The 27,844-nt window shown below is 37.7% G+C and overlaps 1 long non-coding RNA gene across 1 annotated transcript in view; it reads right to left on the bottom strand.

Moving 5' to 3' along the window:
• LOC145535150 (uncharacterized) overlaps positions 1 to 27,844 on the bottom strand; it is a 472,362-nt gene that overhangs the window by 291,427 nt on the left and 153,091 nt on the right. The window contains exon 7 of the long non-coding RNA XR_014075314.1: positions 20,389 to 20,509. This is a non-coding gene — a long non-coding RNA (uncharacterized LOC145535150). The remainder of the gene's footprint in view (positions 1 to 20,388; positions 20,510 to 27,844) is intronic.

Below are 27,844 nucleotides of genomic sequence, written 5' to 3'. Positions count from 1 at the left end.
TAACTTACCTTGGACTGCACAGTTACTTACTACTAAACTATTGGTGATGACTAGGCTACGTAGTGTTTGCTGAGCTAACATTTTCTATATACTTTCTAAGGTGCCTCATGGTTTTCTTTAATAGAGCATTTGAAAGTTGACTTTGGTCAGATTGGCTAAGATGGCAGAGGAATAGGACGGGGAGACCACTCTCTCCCCCACAAATTCATCGAAAGAACATCTGAACACTGAGCGAACTTCACAAAACAACTTCTGAAAGCTGGCAGAGGACATCAGGCATCCAAAAAAACAGCCCATTGTCTTCGGGGACAAAAGGTAAAAGATAAAAAGAGAGACAAAAGAGTTAGGGATGGAGACCTGTCCCGGAGAGGGAGTCGTAAAAGAGGAGAAGTTTCCAAACACCAGGAAACCCTCTCACCGGCAGGTTTGGGGGAAGTTTTCGAATCTCAGAGGGCAACATAACCGGAAGGAAAAATAAATAAATAAAACCTACAGATTACATGCCTAAAGGCAACTCCCAGCAGAGAAGTACCCCAGACGCTCGCTTCCGCCACCAGCAAGTGGAGGCTGAACAGAGAGGAGCGGGCGGCATTGCTTAGGGTAAGGACCAAGCCCGAATGCCCTGAGGGCCATCTGAGGGAGCTTACATGAGACAGCAACCTAAACTGTGGGATAGCCAGAGAGAGAGAGAACTATCCCACGAAAAGCCCAAATCTAAGGCACTGCCGGCCCACTCACAGAGCAAAGGACTGAGCAATACCAGAGAAGAGCTAGCCGGCTGCAGAATGCCCCATCCCCTGCTGAATGCAGCAGGCAGGCGGGGCCAACCAGAGTCGGAATGGGGCAAACTCAGCCCCAGAGAGCCAAGACTTCTTGAGATTCTGGATGGTTGACATCCGCCGGGAGGGCCGCAGCCAGAGACTAGCTCCCCAGAACTGACATAAGGCACACCGGAGCTGGGCGCGCCCAGAAACCAAGGCTGGGACCAGGGGGATGATAAGTCACACTGCCCCAAGAGTGCGCTCGCCAAACATCTCGCTGCCTGAGAGGCTCCGACCTGGGATCCGCACAAACTGCAGGCCCAACCCAGTCTGTGCCTTTGTGGAGTACCCGAGAACCTGAACCTGAGTGGCTTAGACCTGGGAAGTGCACGCATCTCAGGGCCCGCTCCCCGGCAGAATAACGGGAAGCCTGAGTAGGGTAGACGGGGAAAGCACACTGGCCGTGATGGGGGGCAAACCCAGTGTGGCCGAGACACTGCGAGTTCTCCACACACACGCCAGTGATATTAGTTTGCAGTGTTTCTCCCTCCCCACAGCAGGACTGAACAAGTGAACCTAAAGAGACCACCTCCGTCCCCTTGTGTCAGGGTGGAAATTAGACACTGAAGAGACCTGCAAACAGAAGCCAATAAACAGAGGGAACCGCTTTGGAAGTGACAGGTGCAACAGATTAAAATCCCTGTAGTTAACACCGACTACACTGAAAGGGGCCTATAGATCTTGAAAAGTATAAGCAGGAACAAGGAACTATCTGAAACTGAACTGACCCCACACTGCCTGGAACAGCTCCAGAGAAAGTCCTGGATATATTTTTACTATTATCATTTTTTTAATTTACTTTTATTTTTTCTTTAAGTCCTCTATTACACTTTTAATTTTTATTTTTATAACCCACTATTACCTTGCAAAAAAAAAAGACCCTAATTTTAAAGCAAACTGCATATATATATATCTTATACTTTTTGTGATTTTGATTTTGTTTTTTTTTTAATATTGTATTTTTTTAAGAGTCTAACCTCTACTCTAGATTTTTAATCTTTGTTTTATAGTATTTGATATCAATTTTGTACATTTAAAAACCCAATCTTTAGTACCCATTTTTACTCAGGAGTGTGATTACTGGCTTGATTATTCCCTCCCCCTTTTGACTCTCTTTCTTCTCCCCCAGGGCACTTCTATCTCCCCCCTCCTCCTTCTCTTCTCAACCCAATTCTGTGAATCTCTGTGGGTGTTCTGGGCACCAGAGAACACTTAAGGAACAGAGTACTGCCCAGATCTCTCTCTCTCCTCTTGATTCCTCCCTTTCTCCTCATGTGCACCTCTATCTCCTTCCTCCCTCCTCTCTATGTAACTCCGTGAACGTCTCTGAGGGTTCCAGACTGTGGAGACCACACAGGGAAGTGTTTACTGGCTAGATGGCTCTCTCCACGTTTGAGTCCCCTCTTCTCCTCCTGGTCACCTCTATCTACCTTCTACCACTTCACCTCTCCATGTAACTCGGTAAACCTCTTTGGGTATCCCTCACTGAGGAGAATCTTTTCACCATTAACCTAGAAGTTTTATTATCAGTGCTGTATGGATGGAGAAGTCTTGAGGCTCCTGCAAGAATAAGTCTGAAAACCAGAGGCAGGATGCTTAAGCCCAAAACCTGAGAACACCAGAGAACTCCTGACACCAGGGAACATTAATTAACAAGAGATCATCCAAAAGCCTCCATACCTACACTGAAACCAAGCTCCACCGAAGAGCCAATAAGTTCCAGAGCAAGACATACCATGCAAATTCTCCAGCAATGCAGGAACATAGCCCTGAGCACCAATATACAGGCTGCCCAAAGTCACACCAAACCCACAGACATCTCAAAACTCACTACTGGACACTCCATTGCACTCCAGAGAGAAGAAGTCCAGCTCCACCCACCGGAACACCAACGCAAGCTTCCCTAACCAGGAAAACTTGACAAGCCAAACATCCAACCCCACCCACAGGGAGGAACCTTCACAATAAAGAGGAACTACAAACTACCAGAATACAGAAAGGCCACCCTAAACACAGCAATCTAAACAAGATGAAAAGGCAGAGAAATACTCAACAAGTAAAGGAAAATGATAAATGCCCACCAAACCAAACAAAAGAGGAGGAGATAGGGAATCTACCTGAAAAAGAATTTAGAATAATGATAATAAAAATGATCCAAAATCTTGAAAACAAAATGGAGTTACAGATAAATATCCTGGAGACAAGGATTGAGAAGATGCAAGAAATGTTTAACAACGACCTAGAAGAAATAAAAAAGAGTCAATATATAATGAATAATGCAGTAAATGAGATCATAAAACACTCTGGAGGGAAGCAACAGTAGAATAACGGAGGCAGAAGATTGGATAAGTGCGGTAGAAGATAGAATGGTGGAAATAAATGCAGCAGAGAGGAAAAAAGAAAAAAGAATCAAAAGAAATGAGGAAAACCTCAGGGACCTCTGGGACAATATGAAACACACCAACATTCGAATCATAGGAGTCCCAGAAGAAGAAGAGAAAAGGAAAGGCCATGGAAAAATCCTCGAGGAGATAATAGTTGAAATTTTCCCTAAAATGGGGAAAGAAATAGTCACAGAAGTCCAAGAAACCCAGAGAGTCCCAAACAGGATAACCCCAAGGCGAAACACCCCAAGACACATATTAATCAAATTAACAAGGACCAAACACAAAGAACAAATATTAAAAGCAGCAAGGGAAAACAACAAATAACACACAAGGGGATCCCCATAAGGATAACAGCTGATCTTTCAATAGAAACTCTTCAGGCCAGAAGGGAATGGCAGGACATACTTAAAGTGATGAAAGAAAATAACCTACAACCCAGATTACTGTACCCAGCAAGGATCTCATTCAGATATGAAGGAGAATTCAAAAGCTTTACAGACAAGCAAAAGCTCAGAGAATTCAGCACCACCAAACCAGCTCTTCAACAAATGCTAAAGGATCTTCTCTAGGCAGGAAACACAAAAAGGGTGTATAAACACAAACTCAAAACAACAAAGTAAATGGCAACGGGACCATACTTATCAATAATTACCTTAAATGTAAATGGGTTGAATGCCCCCAACCAAAAGACAAAGACTGGCTGAATGGATACAAAAACAAGACCCCTATATATGCTGTCTACAAGAGACCCACCTCAAAACAAAGGAAACACAGACTGAAAGTGAAGGGCTGGAAAAAAAAATAATTCATGCAAATGGAAACCAAAAGAAAGCAGGAGTCGCAATACTCATTTCAGATAAAATAGACTTTAAAATAAAGGCTGTGAAAGAAGACAAAGAAGGATACTACATAATGATCAAAGGATCAATCTAAGAAGAAGATATAACAATTATAAATATATATGCACCCAACATAGGAGCACCACAATATGTAAGGCAAATGCTAACAAGTATGAAAGGGGAAATTAACAATAACACAATAATAGTGGGAGACTTTAATACCCTACTCACACCTATGAATAGATAAACTAAGCAGAAAACTAACAAGGAAACACAAAATTTAAATGATACAATAGACCGCTAGATTTAATTGATATCTATAGGACATTTCACCCCCCAAAAATCAATTTCAACTTTTTCTCAAGTGCACACGGAAACTTCTCCAGGATAGATCACATCCTGGGCCATAAATCTAGCCTTGGTAAATTCAAAAAAATTGAAATCATTCCAATCATCTTCTCTGACCACAATGCAGTACGATTAGATCTCAACTACAGGGAAAAACAAACTATTAAAAATTCCAACATATGGAGGCTAAACAACACACTTCTGAATAACCAACAAATCACAGAAGAAATCAAAAAAGAAATCAAAATATGCATAGAAATGAAAGAAAATGAAAACACAACAACCCAAAACCTATGGGACACGGTAAAAGCAGTGCTAAGGGGAAGGTTCATAGCAATACAGGTATACCTCAAGAAACGAAAAAAATCAAATAAATAACCTAACTCTACACCTAAAGCAACTAGAGAAGGAAGAAATGAAGAACCCCAGGGTTAGTAGAAGGAAAGAAATCTTAAAAATTAGGGCAGAAATAAACGCAAAAGAAACAAAAGAGACCATAGCAAAAATCAACAAAACTAAAAGCTGGTTTTTCAAGAAGATAAACAAAATTGACAAACCATTAGCCAGACTCATCAAGAAACAAAGGGAGAAGAATCAAATCAACAAAATTAGAAATGAAAATGGAGAGATCACAACAGACTACACAGAAATAGGAAGGATCATGAGAGACTACTACCAACAGCTATATGCCAATAAAATGGACAACTTGGAAGAAATGGACAAATTCTTAGAAAAGTATAACTTCCAAAACTGAACCAGGAAGAAATGGAAGATCTTAACAGACCCATCACAAGCAGAGAAATCGAAACGGTAATCAGAAATCTTCCAGCAAACAAAAGCCCAGGACCAGACGGCTTCACAGCTGAATTCTACCAAAAATTTAGAGAAGAGCTAACACCTATCCTACTCAAACTCTTCCAGAAAATTGCAGAAGAAAGTAAACTTCCAAACATATTCTATGAGGCCACCATCACCCTAATTCCAACCAGACAAAGATGCCCCCAAAAAAGAAAACTACAGGCCAATATCACTGATGAACATAGATGCAAAAATCCTTAATAAAATTCTAGCAAACAGAATCCGACAACATATTAAAAATATCATACATCATGACCAAGTGGGCTTTATCCCAGGAATGCAAGGATTCTTTAATATCCACAAATCAAACAATGTAATACACCACATTAACAAATTGAAAGATAAAATCCATATGATTATCTCAATAGATGCACAAAAAGCCTTTGACAAAATTCAGCATCCATTTATGATAAAACCCCTCCAGAAAGTAGGAATAGAAGGAACATACCTCAACATAATAAAAGCTATATATGACAAACCCACAGCAAACATTATCCTAAATGGTGAAAAACTGATAACATTTTCCCTAATGTCAGGAACAAGGCAAGGGTGCCCACTCTCACCACCACTATTCAACATAGATTTGGAAGTTTTGGCCACAGCAATCAGAGCAGATAAATAAATAAAAGGAATACAGATAGGAAAAGAAGAAGTAAAACTCCCACTGTTTGCAGATGACATGATCCTCTACATAGAAAACCCTAAAGATTCTACCAGAAAATTACTAGAGCTAATCAATGAATATAGTAAAGTTGCAGGATATAAAATCTACACACAGCAATCCCTTGCATTGCTATACACTAATAATGAGAAAACAGAAAGAGAAATTAAGGAAACAATACAATTCACCATTGCAACGAAAAGAATAAAATACTTAGGAATACATCTACCTAAAGAAACAAAAGACTTATATATAGAAAACTATAAAACACTGATGAAAGAAATCAAAGAGGACACAAATAGATGGGAAATATACCGTGTTCATGGATTGGAAGAATTAATATAGTGAAAATGAGTATACTACCCAAAGCAATCTATAGATTCAATGCAATCCCTATCAAGCTACCAATGGTATTTTTCACAGAACTAGAACAAATCATTTCACAATTTGTATGGAAATATAAAAAACCTTGAATAGGCAAGGAAATCTTGAGAAAGAAGAATGGAACTGGAGGAATCAACCTGCCTGACTTCAGGCTCTACCACAAAGCCACAGTCATCAAGACAGTATGGTACTGGCACAAAGATAGAAATATAGATCAATGGAACAAAATAGAAAGCCCAGAGATAAATCCACGCACCTATGGACACCTTATCTTTGACAAAGGATGCAAGAATATACAATGGAGAAAAGACAACCTTTTTAACAAGTGGTGCTGGGAAAACCGGTCAACCACTTGTAAAAGAATGAAACTAGAACACTTTCTAACACCATTCACAAAAATAAACTCAAAATGGATTAAAGATCTAAATGTAAGACCAGAAACTATAAAATTCCTAGAGGAAAATACAGGCAAAACACTCTCTGACATAAATCACAGCAGTATCCTCTATGATCCACCTCCAAGGCTATTGGAAATAAAAGCAAAAATAAGCAAATGGGACCTAATTAAACTTAAAAGCTTTTGCACAATAAAGGAAACTATAAGCAAGGTGAAAAGACAGCCTTCAAAATGGGAGAACATAATAGCAAATGAAGCAACGGACAAAGAATTAATCTCAAAAATATACAAGCAACTCCTGCAGCTCCATTCCAGAAAAACAAACCACCCAAACGAAAAATGGGCCAAAGAACTAAACAGACATTTCTCCAAAGAAGACATACAGATGGCTAACAAACACATGAAAAGATGCTCAACATCACTCATTTATCAGAGAAATGCAAATCAAAACCACAATGAGGTACCATTTCACGCCAGTCAGAATGGCTTCTATCCAAAAGTCTATAAGCAATAAATGCTGGAGAGGGTGTGGATAAAAGGGAACCCTCTTACACTATTGGTGGGAATGCAAACTAGTACAGCCACTATGGAGAACAGTGTGGAGATTCCTTAAACAACTGGAAATAGAACTGCCATATGACCCAGCAATCCCACTACTGGGCATACACACGGAGGAAACCAGAATTGAAAGAGACACTGTACCCCAGTGTTCCTCGCAGCACTGTTTATAATAGTCAGGACATGGAAGCAACCTAGATGTCCATCATCAGACGAATGGATAAGGAAGCTGTGGTACATATACACAATGGAATATTACTCAGCCATTAAAAAGAATACATTTGAATCCGTTCTATTGAGATGGATGAAACTGGAGCCCATTATACAGAATGAAGTAATCCAGAAAGAAAAACACCAATACAGTATACTAATGCACATATATGGAATTTGAAAGATGGTAACAATAACCCTATATGCGAGACAGAAAAAGAGATACAGATGCATACAACAGTCTTATAGACTCTGAGGGAGAAGGTGAAGGTGGGATGATCTGAGAGAACATCATTGAAACATGCATATTATCATATGTGAAACAGAACGCCATCCCAGGTTCGATGCATGAGACAAATGCTCAGGGCTGGGGCAATGGGATGACCCAGAGGGATGGGGTGGGGAGGGAGGTGGGAGGGGGGTTCAGGATGGGGAACACATGTAAACCCATGGCTGATGCATGTCAATGTATGGCAAAAACCACTACAATATTGTAAAGTAATTAGCCCACAACTAAAATAAATAAATTAACTAAAAAGAATAAAAATAAAAATAAAAAAAAGAAAGTTGACTTTGGGCATTTCACTAAGATGCAGAAAGAGGAATTGCAAATGGGTATCTGTTATTTTCATTAATATTTTTAAATAGAGTATAACATGCAAAACGACTAAATTGCTGTATTTTTCTGTATAATCCTCTGCCTACTCTTAATTTTCTTGTCTTCTCTGTAAGTAAGTAAGTAAGATTGAAGGCATGAGGAGAAGGGGACAACAGAGGATGAGATGGCTGGATGGCATCACCAACTCGATGGACATGAGTTTGGGTATACTCCAGGAGTTGGTGATGGACAAGGAGGCCTGGCATGCTGCAATTCATGGGGTCGCAAAGAGTCGGACGCAACTGAGCTACTGAACTGAACTGAACTGAACTGATTTTTAATTATACTTGGAATATTCTGGGTGATACAATTTAATAAGGTACTGATAAACTAGAAACTATATAGATGAGAGGGCTTCCCTCGTGACTCAGTGGTAAAGAATCTGCCTGCCAATGCAAGAGATGCAGGTTCTGTCCCTGGGTTGGGAAGATTCCCTGGAGGAGCAAATGGTAACTCACTGAAGTATTCTTGCCTGGGAAATCTTATGAACAGAGGAGCCTGGCAGGCTACAGTCCATGGGGTTACAAAAAAGTCAGAAATGGTGACTAAAAACAACGAACAATAAAGATGAGAGGACTTGGTAGTTTTCTTTCGAAATAGTCATTTTACCTGACAATGATGAAAGCTCATGGGGGAAGGATAGTTGCCTTCAGGTATTTTAAAAGCCAACATGTGCAAAAGAGAAAACTCACCAGGGCAACTGATGGCAGAATTCACGAACAAAGTTAATGAAAGGCAATGTCTGGTCTATCATAAAAGAGAAATGTTCATCAAACATAGGTTGCTGATGGATTAATAATTAAAAATGGAGGAAGAAAAAAATTCTCAAGAAAGAATCACAAGAAAAAAATTCTTTCTGTATATGCTGATAGATGTTAACTAGATTTATTGTGATGATCATTTTCTAATATATACAAATATCGAATCATTATATTGTACACCTAAAACTAACATAATGTTATATGTCTATTACATCTCAACGATAAAGAATGGAGGTATGCCATCATTACTGTGCTTAACATTAGAAAGCTATGTATCAAGAGATTTTCCAAGGGTGCTTACCTTGTACCAATTATAAGGCTAAGTGCTTCTCAATTAGGCCATCAGGCAGGAACTTTCATTATTCACACTTTACATTTAAGGAGAAACGAGATTCAATAATTTACCCAAGGTCATAGAGCTAGTTAATTAGGACTAAAACTAAGACATTTCTTTCTTAGGCTTCTTCTCTTAACCCCTAAACTGCAGGGCTCTCAGATGAGGAAGATTTTCTGTCCATTCTCTGCCCAGCCCAGACCATCACCAAGTCCCACCTTTATCATCCCTTGTCCCTAACGCCTGTGAGCTCTGTGTGCTCAATAGCTCTGATAGGAAACTCCTCCTAAAGCTTGCTTATTCTAACAATACCTGGAAAGATGGGCAGCGAACAACTATGTTGCTCACCAGAGAGAAGGGGTAGAAAATCAGCAGTTCAAAAGAGCATAGCCAGGAGTCTGGAGCCCCAGTTGTAGCCTCCAACAGGGCAAAGGGTGAATGGAACCTCAGATACCAGAGGAATAGAGATCTCCACCCATGGTGGATAAAAGGACCTCTGGGTGCCCTACAGAGGTGAGCATCTGCTCCACCACCACACATTTTCCCTGGAGGTGGGGTCAGTGAAGGAGCAGGGTACAGAGAAAGGTTGGATTTATAAGGGCTTCGAAGCATTTAAATTTAGAGCTTTGCAGCAGTTTTAATATATTCCCTCTCATTGGTGAAAAAGACCCACCAATTATGTTTCTATGTATCTCAGCTTCAGTTATAGATTCAAATTCTCTCCTAGAGAGGAAGATCTTGAAACAAATCAAAGGCTGTGGTGTGGACATTGTTGGTGTTCTGTTGTGTTCCATAAAGTTAAGAAATGTTCACATTTTCCAGGTTTAGAGTTGATTGTCCCAGGACACCAGCAGCTTTCCCAGGCAAATGCAGCTTTATTCTTCTCTCTAGTCTGAGGCTCAGCTCTACCCTAGACCAAATACTTTAGTCAGAAATATAAGATGATCACATCTTCTTCAGTTTGAACAATAATCTTTTTCTATAACCATTTCCAAGTTTACTTTGGAGTTCTTTCTGTTCATAATGGAGTACCTATATCTATATCTAAATATATATTGTGAAATGTTGATTCAGTGTATCGTAGTTGTGTTTTTTTTTTTTTTACTTTTTTTTCATGGCTAAAAAGGGCGTTCCAAGGTGTCTATGGAGAGTTAATATCTTTTGAAATGTATGCCATGCTATAAATATTAATTCAAGATTTATATTTTTCTGAACTATGTTCTTCCCTTCTAAGATACTTCAGTGTTTTATAAATGACTGTCTGGCTTTGTTTGGTAGGAAATGGTTAAACATGAAAATTCCTGGCTTTTGCAACAAGAAGATAATGAAAATTATGACTTAAGAAAGGATAGTAATTCAATGACAACTGTCTGATGGCATGTAAGGTAGATTCCTTTCCACTGAAAGCTAGAGCAGCCCAAATAACCTTCCTGACAGCCACACAGCAGAAGAAAAGCAAAAAGGTGGCCCATCTAGCCTCTGCTGTCTCGAGAGATTATTCTTTTCACATTGAAATAGAATATACAGTTCCTACAGGCTGCTTCCTCAGCACTTATTCACTTCCTGCAGGGAAACAGCAGTATGAGAGATACTGATATACAGGCCCCATGTGACAAACAGCCTCCCTTTACACACACCACTGAGGGAATAATGTGCATAGAAATTTGGAGAGGCAACTCTCCCGTGTGGGAACAGTAGAGTCAGAAGAGAGGGAACAAACCAGATGGAAAAGATTTGGGGTATTATGTGGAAGAATTAGGCTTCCCTAGTGGATCAGTGGTAAAGAATCCGCCTGTCAATACCGGAGATTCAGGTTCGATCTGTGGGTCAGGAAGATCCCCTGGAGAATGAAATGACAACCCATTCTGGTATTCTTGCCTTGGAAATCCCATGGATAGAGGAGCCTGGCAGGCTACAGTCTATGAGGTTGCAAAGAGTCGGAAACAACCTAGAGATTGAACAATAACAAATGGAAGGATTAGGCCCTAGGTGGGGAGCCACTGCAGATGCGTAGTGTTGCAGATGCATCATAGAAGCATCACTCTATCTATCTACAATCCCATGTTGCAAACTGTCGAGCCTGCGTGTTATCATCAATTCTAAAATAGTTACTGAAGACTCTCAAGAGCTCCCTCAGTTAACTCCATTCCAAGTAAGAGCTCCATTTGACTGATATACAAGGCATTGATTCTTGATTCTGGGGTCATCATATGAGTAACAGTTCTGTCACAGCCTCCAAATGCAGAGAAATGAGCAGGTGTTTTTACTGTAGTTACCTCAGCGCCTCTCTTCCATTAGCAATTCAGAAGTGTTCTTATGTCATTCTAATGTCAGTGGAAAGTGAGACTGAGTGGTGAAAAAAAAATACGGATGGCTAATTACATGGTTTAATGTCCCCTTTCTCCTGCAAAGAAGCAAATTGACACTTGTCTTACAAGAGCTACTTTTCCAGAAGACAACATCAGTGATCCTTCTGGGAAATTTACTTGGGTTGATTTGACTCCAAAACATGATTTTTCCATGTATGGTTAAGTCCCTATGCTGTTCACCTGAAACTATCGCAACATTGTTAATTGTCTATAATATAAAACAAAAAGTTTTTTAAAACATAGTATTTGAAAATATGGTTAGATTTAATTTCATATGCTTTATCTCATTTCTACTTAAACCACTTATTTGTCATGAGCAATTATTATTCCTATTTTATAAAAGGTGGAGACATGATACTTGGAGGGGTAAGTTACTTTTCATTGGAAAAATATAATTACTCAATAGAAATTGGACTTGAACTAGTTATCTACTGACCACAGGGCTCATAATCTTTCTTCTAAAGATCAGCGGCAAATAGCACTGTTTAAATGCCAGTTGTTTACATTCATTTGCAAAGAAATTATACTCCATGTTAATTGACAAGTGCACATGGCTTCTGAGACACCAAAGCTTGTCTGTAGTTTTCACTAGCTTAGTTTATATTTTTTATCTGATGGAACTTTGGCTGTAGAAACTGGCATAAAGACACTGTGGTATCCAAAAGCAGGAAATAAACAGACTCTTTTCCAAGGACAAGTGCATTTCTGAAACAGAAGGCAGTGTACAGGAACAGAGCGAGGTATTCCATGGCCTTGTCAGGCCCCTGGTGTGTTTATCTAATTCTCTCCGCTGTTTTTGAACTCAAAGGATATAAATATGTCACCCTCACCCAAGTGGAAGCAGGAGGAAAATGCACAAATGAGAACAAGAGTTTGAAATATCAAATTACACAGATAGAATTTTATACCAAGTAACCGTTTTAGAAAGTGGGCAAGATGATTTTCATTTGTAAATGTGGAGCATTCTGAGTGCAGAGGGACCTGTCACACATAGTATATTGTGATGTGGTCTCTGAACACTTAATGGCATTCATTTTATTACCATTTTCCTCTGGAGCAGAATGACATACTAAACTGATCAATAGAAGACTTTGGCTTCCTTAAGATGTTTACAGAGATTGTTGAAATTGAATAACATGAAATGTTCTTTTATTTTTCTGTTGACTGTAACATTGTCTGACTTCTTTGGATGTTTTAAGACCTTACCAGGGTTTACTTCTGAGTTCTGAATGTGAACCACAAGGGACAGGTTAATCGCTTGTAGACCTGTACATTATCAGGGATGTTAAGAAAAGGTATGAAGTTATTCAGAAAGAGGAAAATGTGGATTCTCAGGCAAGGAAAATTATCAACAAGACCTCCTTTAAGATTTTTCTTTAACAGTGTAAGACTTGATTCAGGTGAAAGCATACTGGATCCCCAACTAGAACATACAGAGAAGAGTCTTTTTTAGAGGATTGAAAGTAAAAACAGGAACTTTGCTGGGTGTCTCTAGGATTTTACTCTGTTGTTCTTTTAGCAGGTGGTTGGAGAGGAGCGGGAAGGGAAAGGGGAAGATAACTGATTTCTCATCGCTATTCTATTCTGTAATTTCTTGCCAGACACTAAGGTAAGAATTTTCTCATTTTTTTCCAGTAATGTGCTGGTATTGTTATTATCATTTTGCAGGAATGCCTATAATATAAATTTCCAAGGTTGGAGACAGGTCTCAAACTCAGATCCTCTGATTACATGGTGAGTGCTGTTATTACCTGGGACTCTAGTTTGGAAGTGACAGATGTTGTCTAGTTGCTGAGTTATGTCTGACTCTTTTGCAACCCCATGAAGGCTGTAGCCCACAAAGCTTCTCTGTCCGTGGGATTTCCCAGCCAAGAATACTGGGGTGGGTTGCCATTTCCTTCTCCAGGGCATCTCCCAACCCAGGGATCAAATTCGCATCTTCTGCATTGGCAGGCAAATTCTTTATCACTGAGCCACCAGGGAAACCAAGCGACAGAGACCCAGTTAAAAGTATTTCAAGTGAAAAAGAATTCACTGGCTACCCAAGAGATGGAAATCTAGATATAACTCGGTGGCTAGGTCTCAGAAATTTGACACACCCAGGACATTTTCTGAGTTTCATCCCTTCTCCTTACTTGACGGCATCAGTTGTCAACTGGATTCATCCACAAAGCAGGAAATACAATTACTGATGACTCCTCTGTCTCACATTTTCAACTTTGATCACTATAGAGACTGGAAGGGAAGTTCTGCCTCTTTGTAAAAGTCCTGGGTAAATTTCTGATTAGTCCCACTTAGGTCAACTGTGCCTATCAGGTAAATTTTTATGATTGGCCTGTCTTGCTTAGGCAGATGCCCAATAATGACAGAAAGAGCAGTATACACTACATGAAATAATTTGGAAGCCACAGTGGCAGGAGGTGGGAGTGGAACTTCCATCTCTGACACTATAAACATGTATATGTCCTGTACCTACATAGCAAGGCTGCCACTGTTGGCAGCTCCTTTACCCTTATAATAGACAATCCTTTGGGGATGAACCCGTGTTTTCTGGTTTCACCCATCATGTACCACATCCCACTATTCTGCCCACCTGAACTGCTCCATCAAAAGTTGAGGGGACATGGGTAAACCTATGGCTGATTCATGTTGATGTTCGGTAGAAACCAACACAATACTGTAAAGCAATTATCCTTCAATTAAAAATAAATAATTTTTTTTAAAAAAAGAAAAAGTTGGATCCACAGTTATTTTCTGACTCTTAGATTGCCACAGAAATGAACAAGATAGGAGTTAAAGAGAAACTTCATTGGCATTAGCAATGAGGGAATCTTACCAGCCACATATTGGAATTTTAAAAATGTTGACTAGGAACATGCAATTGGATTAAATTGAAGAAAGTTCTGCAACTTTCCCTAAAGTCATAATAATAGTCTCCACCAGTTTCTCCAAAGTAATGCCAAATCACACTTGAGATTAATGATGACATCATGTTTGCTGTATGCAAGAAGACACAAGAAAAGAGCTCTAGTGCTCTTTCAGTGGAAAGATTGCCTTAAGTTTCTCCAAAAGGAAAATTCTGGAACCATGTCTGCCTTAGATAATCAAGCAATTAAATGGATGCGAGCCTAGTAAAAAAGAACCTTTATAGTCTGCAGTCTAGAAGAGATGCTGATAAACAAGGGGGCCATGGGAGGATGAGGTAATGATAGACTTGAAGAAGGGAGGTCCTTAAAGCAACAACCATTTAGAATCTCTGTAGACTTGGGATCAATACTTACACTATGGCACTGGCCATAGAAAGTCCCTGGTTTCCCTGTACTCAGGGCAGGGGTACAAAGCAATGACTGGTGGTACAGATGGATAGCCTCTTGGAAAACAGTGACAGTTGGTGAGTACCTGCAAAGAGCTGGGAACATGCAACTTCCATCTTTCAAATAAAACGCAGAGAAAAGGAACCCTTCAGAAGAGAAACAGAGCCCTCTATTGGGATTATACTGTGAATTTATGTATTGTAAATTCATTTTTCCTCTTGTATATGAAAGATTCAAAAAGAACACAACACAGTCCAATAGAATAGCTGATTCTGTCTGTGAATTAAAATCCTCCAGGATGACTTCATAATTCCCAATGTCCAGGCCACACTAAAGTCTAATTAAATCAGAATCCCTGGAGGTGAGATCCAGGGCCCTATATTGTCTTTAAAGCACCCTGGATTCCACTGTGCAGTCATGGTTAAAAAGCACTGCTCTAAATAAACATGAGGTAAATAAATGTCTCTTTCTGCAAGAATAAGCAGAGAGCAAGAAAAATCACTAGAATTAAAAAAGCTACTGCAACACAAAACTGTAGGGGTTCTTGGAGGAAACAGGAAAAAGCTAGCAGGAGTTCTTGATTAAAAAAACAAACAAACAAAAACATTTAACTTTTATGTATGGTATTCTTTTAAAAATGCATTGTTAGCTCTGAAATACCTTTCTCAAGTCAATTATGGTTTTCATTCTTCTTCTGATGAATAGCAATATTTCAAGGTGAAATTGCCAGCTTGTCAAATATACATTTTAGCTGCAGCACTGTTGTCTTTATCTGAACAGGGTTTTTCCAGTTATTTGAGAGCTTAATTTCATTTAAGTGTGATTATTTTAATTAAAGTCATAGAAAGAGGAGAAAATTAAAAATGAAGTTACTGGTCATAGCCAGCACAATCATAATATAATACAATAAAACTTAGAGATAAAAAATATTAAGGGCATATAAAGAAATTGAGTTTTTAGCCTTAGTCATTGAATAATCATAGTAAACTGTGTGTGAAATTGTGAAGAAAAGTAAGTTTAAAAATTAAAAATCAGTAAAATCTAAAATATACATAGGTATACATATGTAAAATATATATAAAATACATGTGTATATAAAAGATATATACAATATGCCCTTGAAATTAGTGACTAAAGGTTACAGCAGGGAGAAATTTTAAAATGATACATTTGGCTCTCTGAGAATTTATAAAATGTAAATCTATCTTCTCAAATTATACATATTTAACTTGTACATGTTCTCAGGAATTCATTATGTATGAAATTAAGTACTGGGTAAAATTCAAGGAAGCAGAAAAAACAGAAAAGAGCATTCCAAAGACTATTTTAGGCAATGGCACGTGAACTGAGTGTGAGGAGTTTGAGGGTGATGCCAGCAGATAGCTAGAACAAAAGAAAGCCATGAAATATCAAGTGACCACTGCCCTGGTCAACCAGAGCTTGATTCCTTTGGGTACTGTGAGCTTGCAAAGAACAAGTGCCTTAGAACTCTCTCTCCTACCTGAAGGGCAAGAGATGTTGTTCAGTTGCTCAGTCGTGTCCGACTCTTTGCGACCCCATGGACTGCAGCATGCCAGGCTTCCCTGTCCTTCACCATTTTCCAGTTTACTCAAACTCACGTCCACTGAGTCAGTGATCCATCCAACCATCTTATCCTCTGTTGTCCTTTTCTCCTCCTGCCTTCCATCTTTCCCAGCATCAGGGATTTTTCCAATGAGTCAGGTCTTTTCCAATGAGTCGACTCTTCACAAGAGAGTAGATGTTTATCCACTAGCGAAGACTGCTGACAGGGGGCATTCATTTCTTGACATCTGTGTTCTGTTCAGGCAACTGGATATGGAATGGAACCCCTGTTCCCTAAGTCAAGTGGCACATGTACCAGCAATTGGATAAGCAAAGAGAGACTATGAGTAGGGTTGTGACAGCATCTGCTAAAAAGTCTGTTTTGAAATAAAACAGAGCAGAGGTCAGCAAACTTTTTTTGAGAAGTACCAGCTGGTAGATATTTTAAGCTCTGTGTGCCACATATGGTCACTCTCACATATTTTTCTTTTTCCTTTCTTTCTCTATTTAAAAATGTAAAAACAATCTAGCTCATATAAAAATAGGTGCCAGACCACATTTAGTTCACAGGTTGTATTAACAGATACCTAAAATACACAAATTAAAAAAAAAAATACTAAAAACCAAATTTATCAGTTAATATGAGCAATCAAAATGAGTAATACCTTCTAAGACAAAACAATCTTTGCATGAAAAACATTTATCATATGTTGTTTATGTAATACACTTAAAATTATTACTTTAGAAAAACAGCTGTGCAGACATGCTAGCTGATTAAAAACAGATATAGGGCAGGCAGGAACAAACAAGGTAGAATTTAACGCATTAAATTTTCATTCAAGGTTCTCTGCTTGCAAAAACAGGCCATTTAGTCAAAGCCAAAAAACTCAGTTATCCTATTCTTTCTTTTTCAGCATTAGCAAGACAACAGAATACATTCCCTCTTTGAAGGAGAAGAATCCTGGACTTCTTCCCCCCTTGTCCCAGGCTCCGATTAGCTTTTTCATCTGGAAGAAGTTTTATGTCTCTTCCACCTCCTTACAGATGCTCAATTTATCCTGAATCACACACCTGGATATTCAATATAATCTCCTAAGCAGGTTTAAGATTTTGAAACAAAAGCAAATAGGAGAAAGAAGCATGCTCACAGGCAAGTCTTGCTTTTTGGCACAATATTTTTCTTGCTGTTATACCAGTTTTTTCCTCTATTTTCCATACTCTATTGTATATGTGAAGGCAAAATTATTATAGACCATTCTTTTTAAATATAGTGACACTACATTATAAATAAAATACAAAAGTGATAAAAACAAAATCAAAACTCTCAAGCTCCCATACTCTCTCCTGAGTTAAGAAACCAAATCACACTAGTATATTATTTTCAAAATAATGACTGAGAAAAACTACATATCAAAATATAGAAGGTATAACCAATGAAGTAATATGAAAAAAGTTTTGAAGCTTATTCCAAGTTTTGACATAGACATTTTTTTACATGTTATATGAACTACTGTGGAGCTAGGGAAAAAATTAAAGCAATGCCTCTAAACAATTAAAACTAGGAATTTGTTTAAAGAATATTTCAATCAATCAAGAAATTCTTCTCTTCCATGGAATACTATGTGAGAAATACTGTAGGAAAACAATAAAGAATAAAATTTCTCAAGGCTTCCCTGGTGGCTCAGTGGTAAAGAATCTACCTGTCATTGCAAGAATAAAATTTCTCCATAAATGAGAGATCTGAGAAACTGGTAAATTCATACTAGGAATTAGATTGCTCTCGTAAAGCTTTCTGCTAATAATAATAATAAAGAAATGGAGAACCCTTCCCTAAACATTTTATGAAGGCAGAACAACAGTAAAACACTATGCCTAAAGCTGACAAAGGATTTCTGGAAAATTTAAATTATAGACTAGAATTAGTCATGAACATAGATTCAAAAGTTCCAGATCAAATATTAGCAAATGAAATCCAGATTTACATATAAATAATAATTCAAAATGACCACATACTGTTACCACTGCAAAGCAAGGCTGGTTTAATGTTTGGAAATCAAAATGTGATTTGTCACATTAACATGTGGCAAAAAAACAATAAGAAAAGGTACATGGTCATTGTTACATCTCAATCACCTTGACAGAGGCAGAAGAAACATTTTGGAAAAAAATCTAATACTCATTTGTGGTTAAAAAAATAAAGAACGAAAAATGAAAGGGAAAAAAAAAACCTTTGATCAAACTTGGAAGAGAAGTCATTTCCTCAAACTAAGGCATCTACTAAATAGATAACCTCACATTTAATGATAAAAATTAAGATTTTTTTCATAATAGCCCTAAGCTGAACCATCAGCAGGTAAATAAATGACAAAATGGTGGTATATTCATACAATTAAATGCTACTCAGCAGTAAAATGAATGAACACATACATATAAAAGCAAACATGAGGGAATACCAAAAACAGTATGCAAAATAAAAGAAATCAGACATAGAGTACTTTTAATACCTGATTTATATGATTAATGTCTAAAATTAATCTATAGCTAATGTATACCTAGTTTATACATACATGTATAAAACTACTTCATAGCTTTGGAAATCATCGGTTGCCTGAAGCAACAGTAAGGGATGCTTTAATGCAAAAGCCATAAGAGAACATTCTGAGGTAATGGAAATGTTCGACATCTTAAATGGGGCTATGGTTAATGGATGCCTAAGTTTATCAGTTCCCAAATGTCAACTTCAAATGACTGGCCTTTTATATAAATTACACCTCAATAAAGTTGATTAAAATTGTATATTAAATAAAATCTAAGTTACAGATATTATTTAACATACATTGTGGCTCAGAGAGTAAAGAATCCACCTGCATTGCAGAAGACCCAGGTTCAATCCCTGGGTTGGGAAGATGCCCTGGAGAAGAATATGGCTACCCACTCCAGTGTTCTTGCCTGGGAAATCCCATGGACAGAGGAGCCTGGTGGGCCCTAGTCCATGGGGTCACAAAGAGTTGGACAGGACTGAGTGACTAACACTACGATACAGAACAATGTGTTCTTTCTGGTCTAAATTGTGATACATCGCATTATATAATAGATGATAGACAGATATAGATAGATGTGGGTGATGTAAAAAAACAGTTAAAAATAATATGACATGATATTAACAATGATAGAAAAGATATTTCAGGCAAGTTTTATCTTTGAATTATAACTGACAAATGTAATTTACAAATTTGCTGAAAATGAGCATGCATTAACTTTTCCGTAAGTTAAAGAAAGGTTATGAAAGGCAAAAATATATATATAAAATGCATGTTATGTGGCAGATTTTCAGGATATGTTTTACAACTTCTTTTCAGCTTTTTTTTTTCCTTTTTTATCCTCTCTTTTACCAGCTCATTCTATTTCTAGTCTCTTGTGCATTTACTTCTGTTTTCTTTTATTCACATTGCATTACACATTCATTCCTCTATATCCAGATCCGACGAAGTTTGATGAAAGTTTTTTTCCTCAATTTAATTCAAGTCAGTACCAGAAATCTTCAAGGAACTAATTATCAAGTTTACACAATATTGAAGCGAACACAGCCATACACAAAAACAAGATGATAAGAAAATAGGATGTGTCTCCACTGTAATTGCATTTTTTCATTTCTTCTGACCTTAATTCACCCTGGACCACAGTTTCTCACATGCCTCCTGGGATATCAAAGCCAGCCAGCACTAAGAGAAACTCTGGCTATGAACCACAATGGTAAACTTATAAGCCAGGGACCCTCTCAGGGGCAGCCTTAAAGAAAGCACTGTTTTACGAAAACTTGTAGTAATTGGCCAAATCCTGCTGCTGTGTTCTCTTTTGGAGGCCAGCTGAGAAGCCTCCCCTTATCTCAGCTGCCCTCTAATGAAAGAAAACCCTTGCAGTCCTACCTTTGGTAATCCAGGAAGTCAGTCCATCCATTCTGGTGGACACGGTGCTCCCAGAGAGGAGAAAGACAAGAATGGACACATTGACTGATTGTAGTCAGTGCTGGTTGATATTGAGAGAAGACTAGAAAGGAAAAACAGCAAAAATACTTATTCTCACTTTATAAGGTGTTTCCTCACTTAGTTTTTATAACCCTCCCCTCAGGAATGAGTTACTAGAAGAAAACAGAAATAGAGTGCACAGATACAAAGATGTCTTTTTTGCTGACTGTTAGATGATTAAAAACAGATATAGGGCAGGCAGGAACAAACAAGGTAGAATTTAAGGCATCAAATTTTCATTCAAGGTTCTCTGCTTGAAAAAAACAGGCCATTTAGTCAAAGCCAAAAAACTCAGTTATCCTATTTTTTCTCTTTCAGCATTAGCAAGACAACACAATACATTCCCTCTTTGAAGGAGAAGAAGCAGTCCAATGGACTTTTAAGAGTCTTCTCCAACGCCACAATTTGTTTTTTATTTTAATTAATTAATTTACTTTAATTGGAGGCTAATTACTTTACAATATTGTAGTGGTTTTTACCATACATTGACATGAATCAGCCATGGGTGTACACGTGTTCCCCATCCTGAAGCCCCCTCCCACCTGCCTCCCCATCCCATCCCTCTGGGTCATCCCAGTGTACCAGCCCTGAGCACCTGTCTCATGCATCGAAACTGGACTGGCGATCTGTTTCACATATGATAATATACATGTTTCAATGCTATTCTCTCAAATCATCCCACCCTCACCTTCTCCCACAGAGTCCAAAAGACTGTTCTTTACATCTGTGTCTCTTTTGCTGTCTCGCATATAGATAGGGTCATCATTACCATCTTTCTAAATTCCATATATATGTGTTAGTATACTGTATTGGTGTTTTTCTTTCTGATTTACTTCATTCTGTATAATAGGCTCCAGTTTCATCCACCTCATTAGAACTGATTCAAATGTATTCTTTTTAATGGCTGAGTAATATTCCATTGTGTATATGTATCACAGCTTTCTTATCCATTCATCTGTCAATGGACATCTAGGTTGCTTCCATGTCCTGGCTATTGTAAACAGTGCTGCAATGAACATTGGGGTACACGTGTCTCTTTCAATTCTGGTTTCCTTGGTCCAACACCACAATTTGAAAGCATCATTTTTTTTACTATTTCTAAATACTAATAATAAGTAATTGGTAAATACCACTTTTCTAAAGGTATAAGGAAACCAAAATTCTTGTTTATAAATAAATTTAACCAGAAAACATGAAGTAGCTGTACAATGAAAGGTACAAAACATTGCCAGAGAAATTAAAGAGGACCTAAATAAATGAAAGAGATAGCACAGTCATAGAATGTAAGATTAAATATTATTAAGGTTCTCTCCACATTGATCCACATATGTTCTCAGCAGAGACAATATCACCTCTCAAAAGTATGAAAATTTGTTATTGGGGGCAATGGCTTATCATCTTCCAAGGCTCAACCTTATCTAATAGGATCTTATTCCTTATTATTTTAAGTATTTTGCTTGTGAGGATTTAAATAGAATTCATTCTTTTTTTCTCCTTGGAGTTGGTGTGGGGTACAAGTTTTTAAATGATTCAGCAATAATGATCTAAAAATTCAAGACAATTTCAATTAAAACTCCAGCAGCCTTTTATTAAGTTGATAAGATAACTCTACAATTTACATGGAAATCCAAAGTCCTTAGCAAAGTGTAAAAAGATTTGGAAAAGAAGAAAGAGGACTCAAGACAGAGTATATTGGATTAAGGGTTAAACAACATAGTAAAAGATTAGAGAAATAAACTTGCACGTACAAGGTCAACTGATTTTTTTTTAAAGCATCTAAAATAGTTCAATGAGGCAAGGACAATTTTTTGTTGTTGTTGCTGTTTTTAATGGCAATAAAACTACAAGATATTTGTATGAAAAAAACTGACCTGTATATAACACTATACACACAAACTAATGTGAGATTTATAATATAAATAAACATAAAAGCTACACTAATGAAAATTCTAGATAAAAATACTGGTGAATATTTTTATGAACTTGGAGTGGATAACAATTTCATGGATGCACAAAAAGTACTAAACATCAAATAAAAAGTCAATTAATTAGACATCATTAAATAGTCTCCTCAAAAGATACTTGTAAGAAAATAGACAAGGTACAGACTTGGAGAAAATATTCTGAATACATCTGACACACATCCACCATTACACCTGCTGACATATATATATATATATATATATATATATATGAGCAAGGGCTGTGTGTGTGTATGTGTGTGTGAACACATACAGGTCTGTGTATAAAGCACTTCTACAACATAAAGATAGATGAAATAATCCACTATCCAATTAAAATAGGGGAAACCTTGAACAGACACTTCACAAATAGTGTTCTCCAAAAGGCACATGGTAAGATGTTCAGTGAATTAGTCATCAGATAAATGTAAAACCAACCACAGTGTGATACCACCACACACTCACTAGAATGGCTATTCCACTCCAATTGTTGGCAAATTTGTGAAGCAACTGATATGCTGATGTATTACTGGTTGGAATGTAAAATGGTACAAATGTTTTGAAAAACAGTTGGTTTCTTATAAAGTTTAACATATGCTTACTACACAATCCAACAATTTCACTTTTAGAAATTTTCCCAGGAGAAATGAAAACACATTCATGAAAAGACCTGTATAAGAATGTCCACATTTTACTGATGCTTTCTCAAAGGTGAAATCAATCCATGTGTCCATGAACAAGAGAATGGATAAAAAATAATAGAGTACATTTGTAGAATGGAATACTACTTAGTGATGAAAGAAGATGGATGACTAATACTTGAAACAGCGTTATGCTGAATGAAAGAACCTGGAAACATAAGAGTACACACTGCATAATTCTCTTTCTATGACACTCAAGAACAAGGAAAATCTATGATGATAAAGACAAGAACAGTTGTTGCCTCTGGGAGTTGGGATAAATATAAAAAAAGGGGTGAAGACATTTTTTGAGATGATGACTTGGTGGTTAGAGAGAAGCATAGATTTGAAACAATTTATTGAAATGTAAATTTACAATCTGTATATTTCATTTTATGTAAATTACACTTTAATTTAAAAAAATAAAACATAAGGAAAAAATGACAAAAGCATAACCTATAAATCAAATCCATTGGATAGATACATCAAAACAAAACAGAGACAAGTGGATGAGGCTACAGAATAAGTATTAGGGAGATATGTGTATATATTCTCAGTCACTGAGTTGTGTCTAACTCTTTGCAACCCCAGGGACAGTAGTCTACCAAGCTCCTTGGTCCATGGAAATTTCAGGCAAGAATGCTGAAGTGGGTTTCCATTTCCTACTCCAGAGGATCTTCCTGACCTATGGATTGAACCTAGATCTCCTGTGTCTCCTGTATGGGCAGGTGGATTCTTTACCCCTGAGCCACCTGAGAAGCCTTGGGTGGTACACTTGCATGATAAAAACTAAAGCAGTGCAAGGAAATGCTTATTAAAATTCCAGGCAAGAATATTAAAGTGAGTTGCCATTTCCTCCTCTAGGTTTGAACTGATTGGTCAACTGCTAACAAAGATGTGAAAGTGAAAGTGAAGTTGCTCAGTCGTGTCTGACTCTTTGCGACCCCATGGACTGTAGCCTACCGGGCTCCTCCGTCCATGGGATTCTCCAGGCAAGAATATTGGAGTGGGTTGCCTTCTTCAAACATATAAAACAGATTGCTTTGATTTATTTTTTTAAACTTACTTATTTATTCTCACTTTTAAACTAAAATATAGATACAGAAAACTACTATAGAATGCATATACAATTAATTATTGTGAGCCTAACAAAGACTAGGCTCACAATAATTAATTGTATATGCATTCTATAGTAGTTTTCTGTATCTATATTTTAGTTTAAAAGTGAGAATAAATAAGTAAGTTTAAAAATAACTCAAAGCAACCTGTTTTATATGTTTGAAGATGACTCCAAGAGTGTGAGATTTAAAATAAAGCTTGAAGGATGTAAAGGAGCTAGTCCTATGAAGATTAAGGAAAGTGGGAGAAAAAAACGCATGTGAGAAAACTGAAACCAGGTCACTGTGACTGCTGCATGATGAACTTGGGGAATAGTGTCAGGCAGTTATGTTGGCGATGAAAGCATGAGCCACAGCATGCAAGATTATAGATTAAGATAAGGAATTTGGGTATTATTCTGCAAGAATTAAGACATAAAGAATAGAAGTGGTAGAGGAAACACTTTTCACTTGACATTTATAAGAGATTTGACTGTGGTTCTTGTACAAGAATTTCATTAAAGGACAAGAGAATGGAAATAGGGAGAAAGGATGATAACAATGAAGATTAGGTTAGAGTCACAGTAATTGGGCTCAGGCAGTGACAGTGGAGACAGGGAGAAGTGAATGTGTTCAAGAGTTTTAGTTAAGTGGGTGACAAGAAGTGAGAAACTAATAATTCTGGTTCATTTCCATCAAGATTAACTGAGCAGGTGAGAATGTTATTTATTTATATATATATATAATATATATAGTAATATATTAATATTAATATATAGTAATAGATTAATGTAGGAAAACACTGGGGGAAGGAAAATTCACAACTAGTTTTAGTGGTTAAAAACCAACTCTCTTGGGAATTCCTTGGAAGTCCGTGGTTAAGACTCCATGTTTCCAATGCAGGGGCATGGGCTTGATCTCTCACTGGGGGACTAGGATCCTGCACGCCACATGATGTGGCCAAAAAATTTAAAAACTAACTATAAAATTCAGCACTTCTACCAAAAACCTGAAAGCTATATCCACTTTCTGCTACCCCATTCCACAGTTTGGCAAGAATCTGTTTGCTTGACTATTAATCCTCACCTCTCAGACTAACTTTTGTCCCAATCACACTATCCTTATCTGTTCCCCTTGCCACCCATATTCGCATATGTCTATTTAAAATACATTTCTTTTCCTGAATGGAAGAAATTTTCCTACCATAAGTACATGGTTAAGTTTGTATCTGTTTACCAAGGCCCACCTCAAATTTTACCATTTTCTTGGAAGTTTACTGGGAGAGTTCCTCAGCGTAGGAGTTGCCTGGCCTATGTCTACATACTTCTGTACTACAGTTTTATCATATTGTGTTTATTGATTTTTTTCTATATTCCCCATTAAGATGAAAGTCCATTGAAGATAAGAATGATATCTTTCTATCTTTACTCTTAACACAGTGCACAAAGAGGAGCTAGTAATGAATAAACATTTATTAAATGGCTCTTTTGAAAGAAGTTCAACCAATTCATGCTTTTGCAAAATTTGAGAAAATCTACATGCTTAAAGCTACTTGTGATGAAATCACATAGCAATTCAATTCACAAAATATATTAATATACTGATCAACTATTATGGGCCAGAGTTAGATATTAGGACTAGAAAGAGGACTAATAAATGCTGCTCTGCTTAATATACTCCCCAACTAGTTGGTAGGTGATATTTGGAAAGGAAATTAAAATAAAATGTGGTAAATGTCATAATGTAGTTAAAACAAAGTGAAATAGGAATGCAAATGAGGGAGAAAATTATTCTACGCAGTGGGGATTCTCTTAAGAAGTCACTTTTGATCTGGCTTGTGAATATGGAATAGACATTTTATTATTTTTAAAAAATTCAACATATGAAGTGAATATCTCTTGGTGCATTCAGGTTTTGCAACATGTGGTCACCATTTTTGTCTTTCACACACCTTATTTACACATAGTGTGAGTCAGGAGAGGCTTGTTAGAGCCACTGTCCCACCTACACTCTCACTCCCTTTCTATCTGTTGAAGAGAAAGCTATCTGGATGGGAAGAACCCTCAGTGAGTTTCAGCCTTGAATGGTCACTGGCTGCAGGAACTTGGGTACATCACTGCTCCCTGAGGGGCCTCATTCTCTTCCTCTATAAAATGACAGGAGCAGACTAAACCTCTACTACCTCGTGATCACATCAAGGTCCAGTACAATGGTATATTTCAAGAAATACAGATCAATATTTACTAGAGGAAATTAGTTTAGAAAAAAGTACAAAGTTATACATAGGACTCGCAGTTTCTAGTTTCACATGTAAGGAGGTTGGGAGTCACTACTCCATACTAATAACAAATAAAAAGCTGAACAGACTGAAAAACCAACTGTTCTTGGATCCATAAAACAGGGAAGACACAGGTCAAACTACTGTGCAGGAAGAGGGGAAAGGGAATCATTTTAAAATACACTAGAGAACTCTGTTATTCTTAACAAGGCCTGCACTCGGGGGAAACTATAGTTAACCAGAACCTAAAATGGGGTAGTATCAGAATCTAAATACCCTGAGAAAGGCAATACCTAACTCAATCTAATCTAGCTGCTGCTGCTGCTGCTGCTGCTGCTAAATCGCTTCAGTCGTGCCCGACTCTGTGTGACCCCAAAGATGGCAGCCCACCAGGCTCCACCGTCCCTGGGATTCTCCAGGCAAGAACATTGGAGTGGGTTGCCATTTCCTTCTGCAATGCATGAAAGTGAAAAGTGAAAGTGAAGTCACTCAGTCGTGTCCAAGTCTTCAGGACCCCATGGACTGCAGCCTACCAGGTTCCTCCGTCCATGGGATTTTCCAGGCAAGACCTAATCTAGCTATCCTGTCCCATTTAAAGTGGGAGAAAAACCTGAGAAACACATGTGAAGTTCACAGTTTAGAGGCATAGGCCCTCTGAAGACTGAGGTCTAATCACAGGACTATAGAACACTTCCCCTCCCACCACACCTTACAACCACATTACTACAGGCCTATTTATAAGTTCTTTTTCCCTGGTACAACACAACATGTCTGGCTATCAAAAAAAAATTATAAGGCATACCAAAAGCCAAACCCAAAATTTGAAGAGACAGAGCAAACATTAGAATCAGACATGGCAGAGGTGGTGGAAATACCAGACTGGGAAATTAAAGCAACTAAGACTAATAGACTAAGGGCCATAACAGATAAACAGATGGCCTGCAACAGGTAGACAATGTAAGCAGATAGACGGAAATCCTAAGAAAGAAATAAAAAGAAATGCTAAATAAAAATCACAGTAATAAAAATGAAGAATTCCTCTGATGGTCATATTAGTAGACTAGACATGATTGAGGAAAGACTCTCCACACGAGTTGTATAATAATAGAATACTCAAAAACTGAAAAGTAGTGAGAACAAAGACTGAAAGAAAGTGAGCAGACTATTCAAGAACTGTGGGACAATATAAAAGGCATAACATACATGTAATGGAAATACCAGGAGAAGAAAAAAAAGAAAAAAGAACAGAAAAAGCATTTGAAACAATAATGACTGAGAATTTTATCAAATTAATGCCAGGAACCAAACCACATGTTCAGGAAACTCAGAGAACACCAAGTA

The sequence above is a fragment of the Giraffa tippelskirchi genome, chromosome 2, assembly GCF_054371585.1.
Source record: "Giraffa tippelskirchi isolate mGirTip1 chromosome 2, T2T-mGirTip1v1.2.pri, whole genome shotgun sequence".
Lineage (NCBI taxonomy): Eukaryota > Metazoa > Chordata > Mammalia > Artiodactyla > Giraffidae > Giraffa > Giraffa tippelskirchi.
This window is presented reverse-complemented; position numbering and strand designations above follow the sequence as displayed.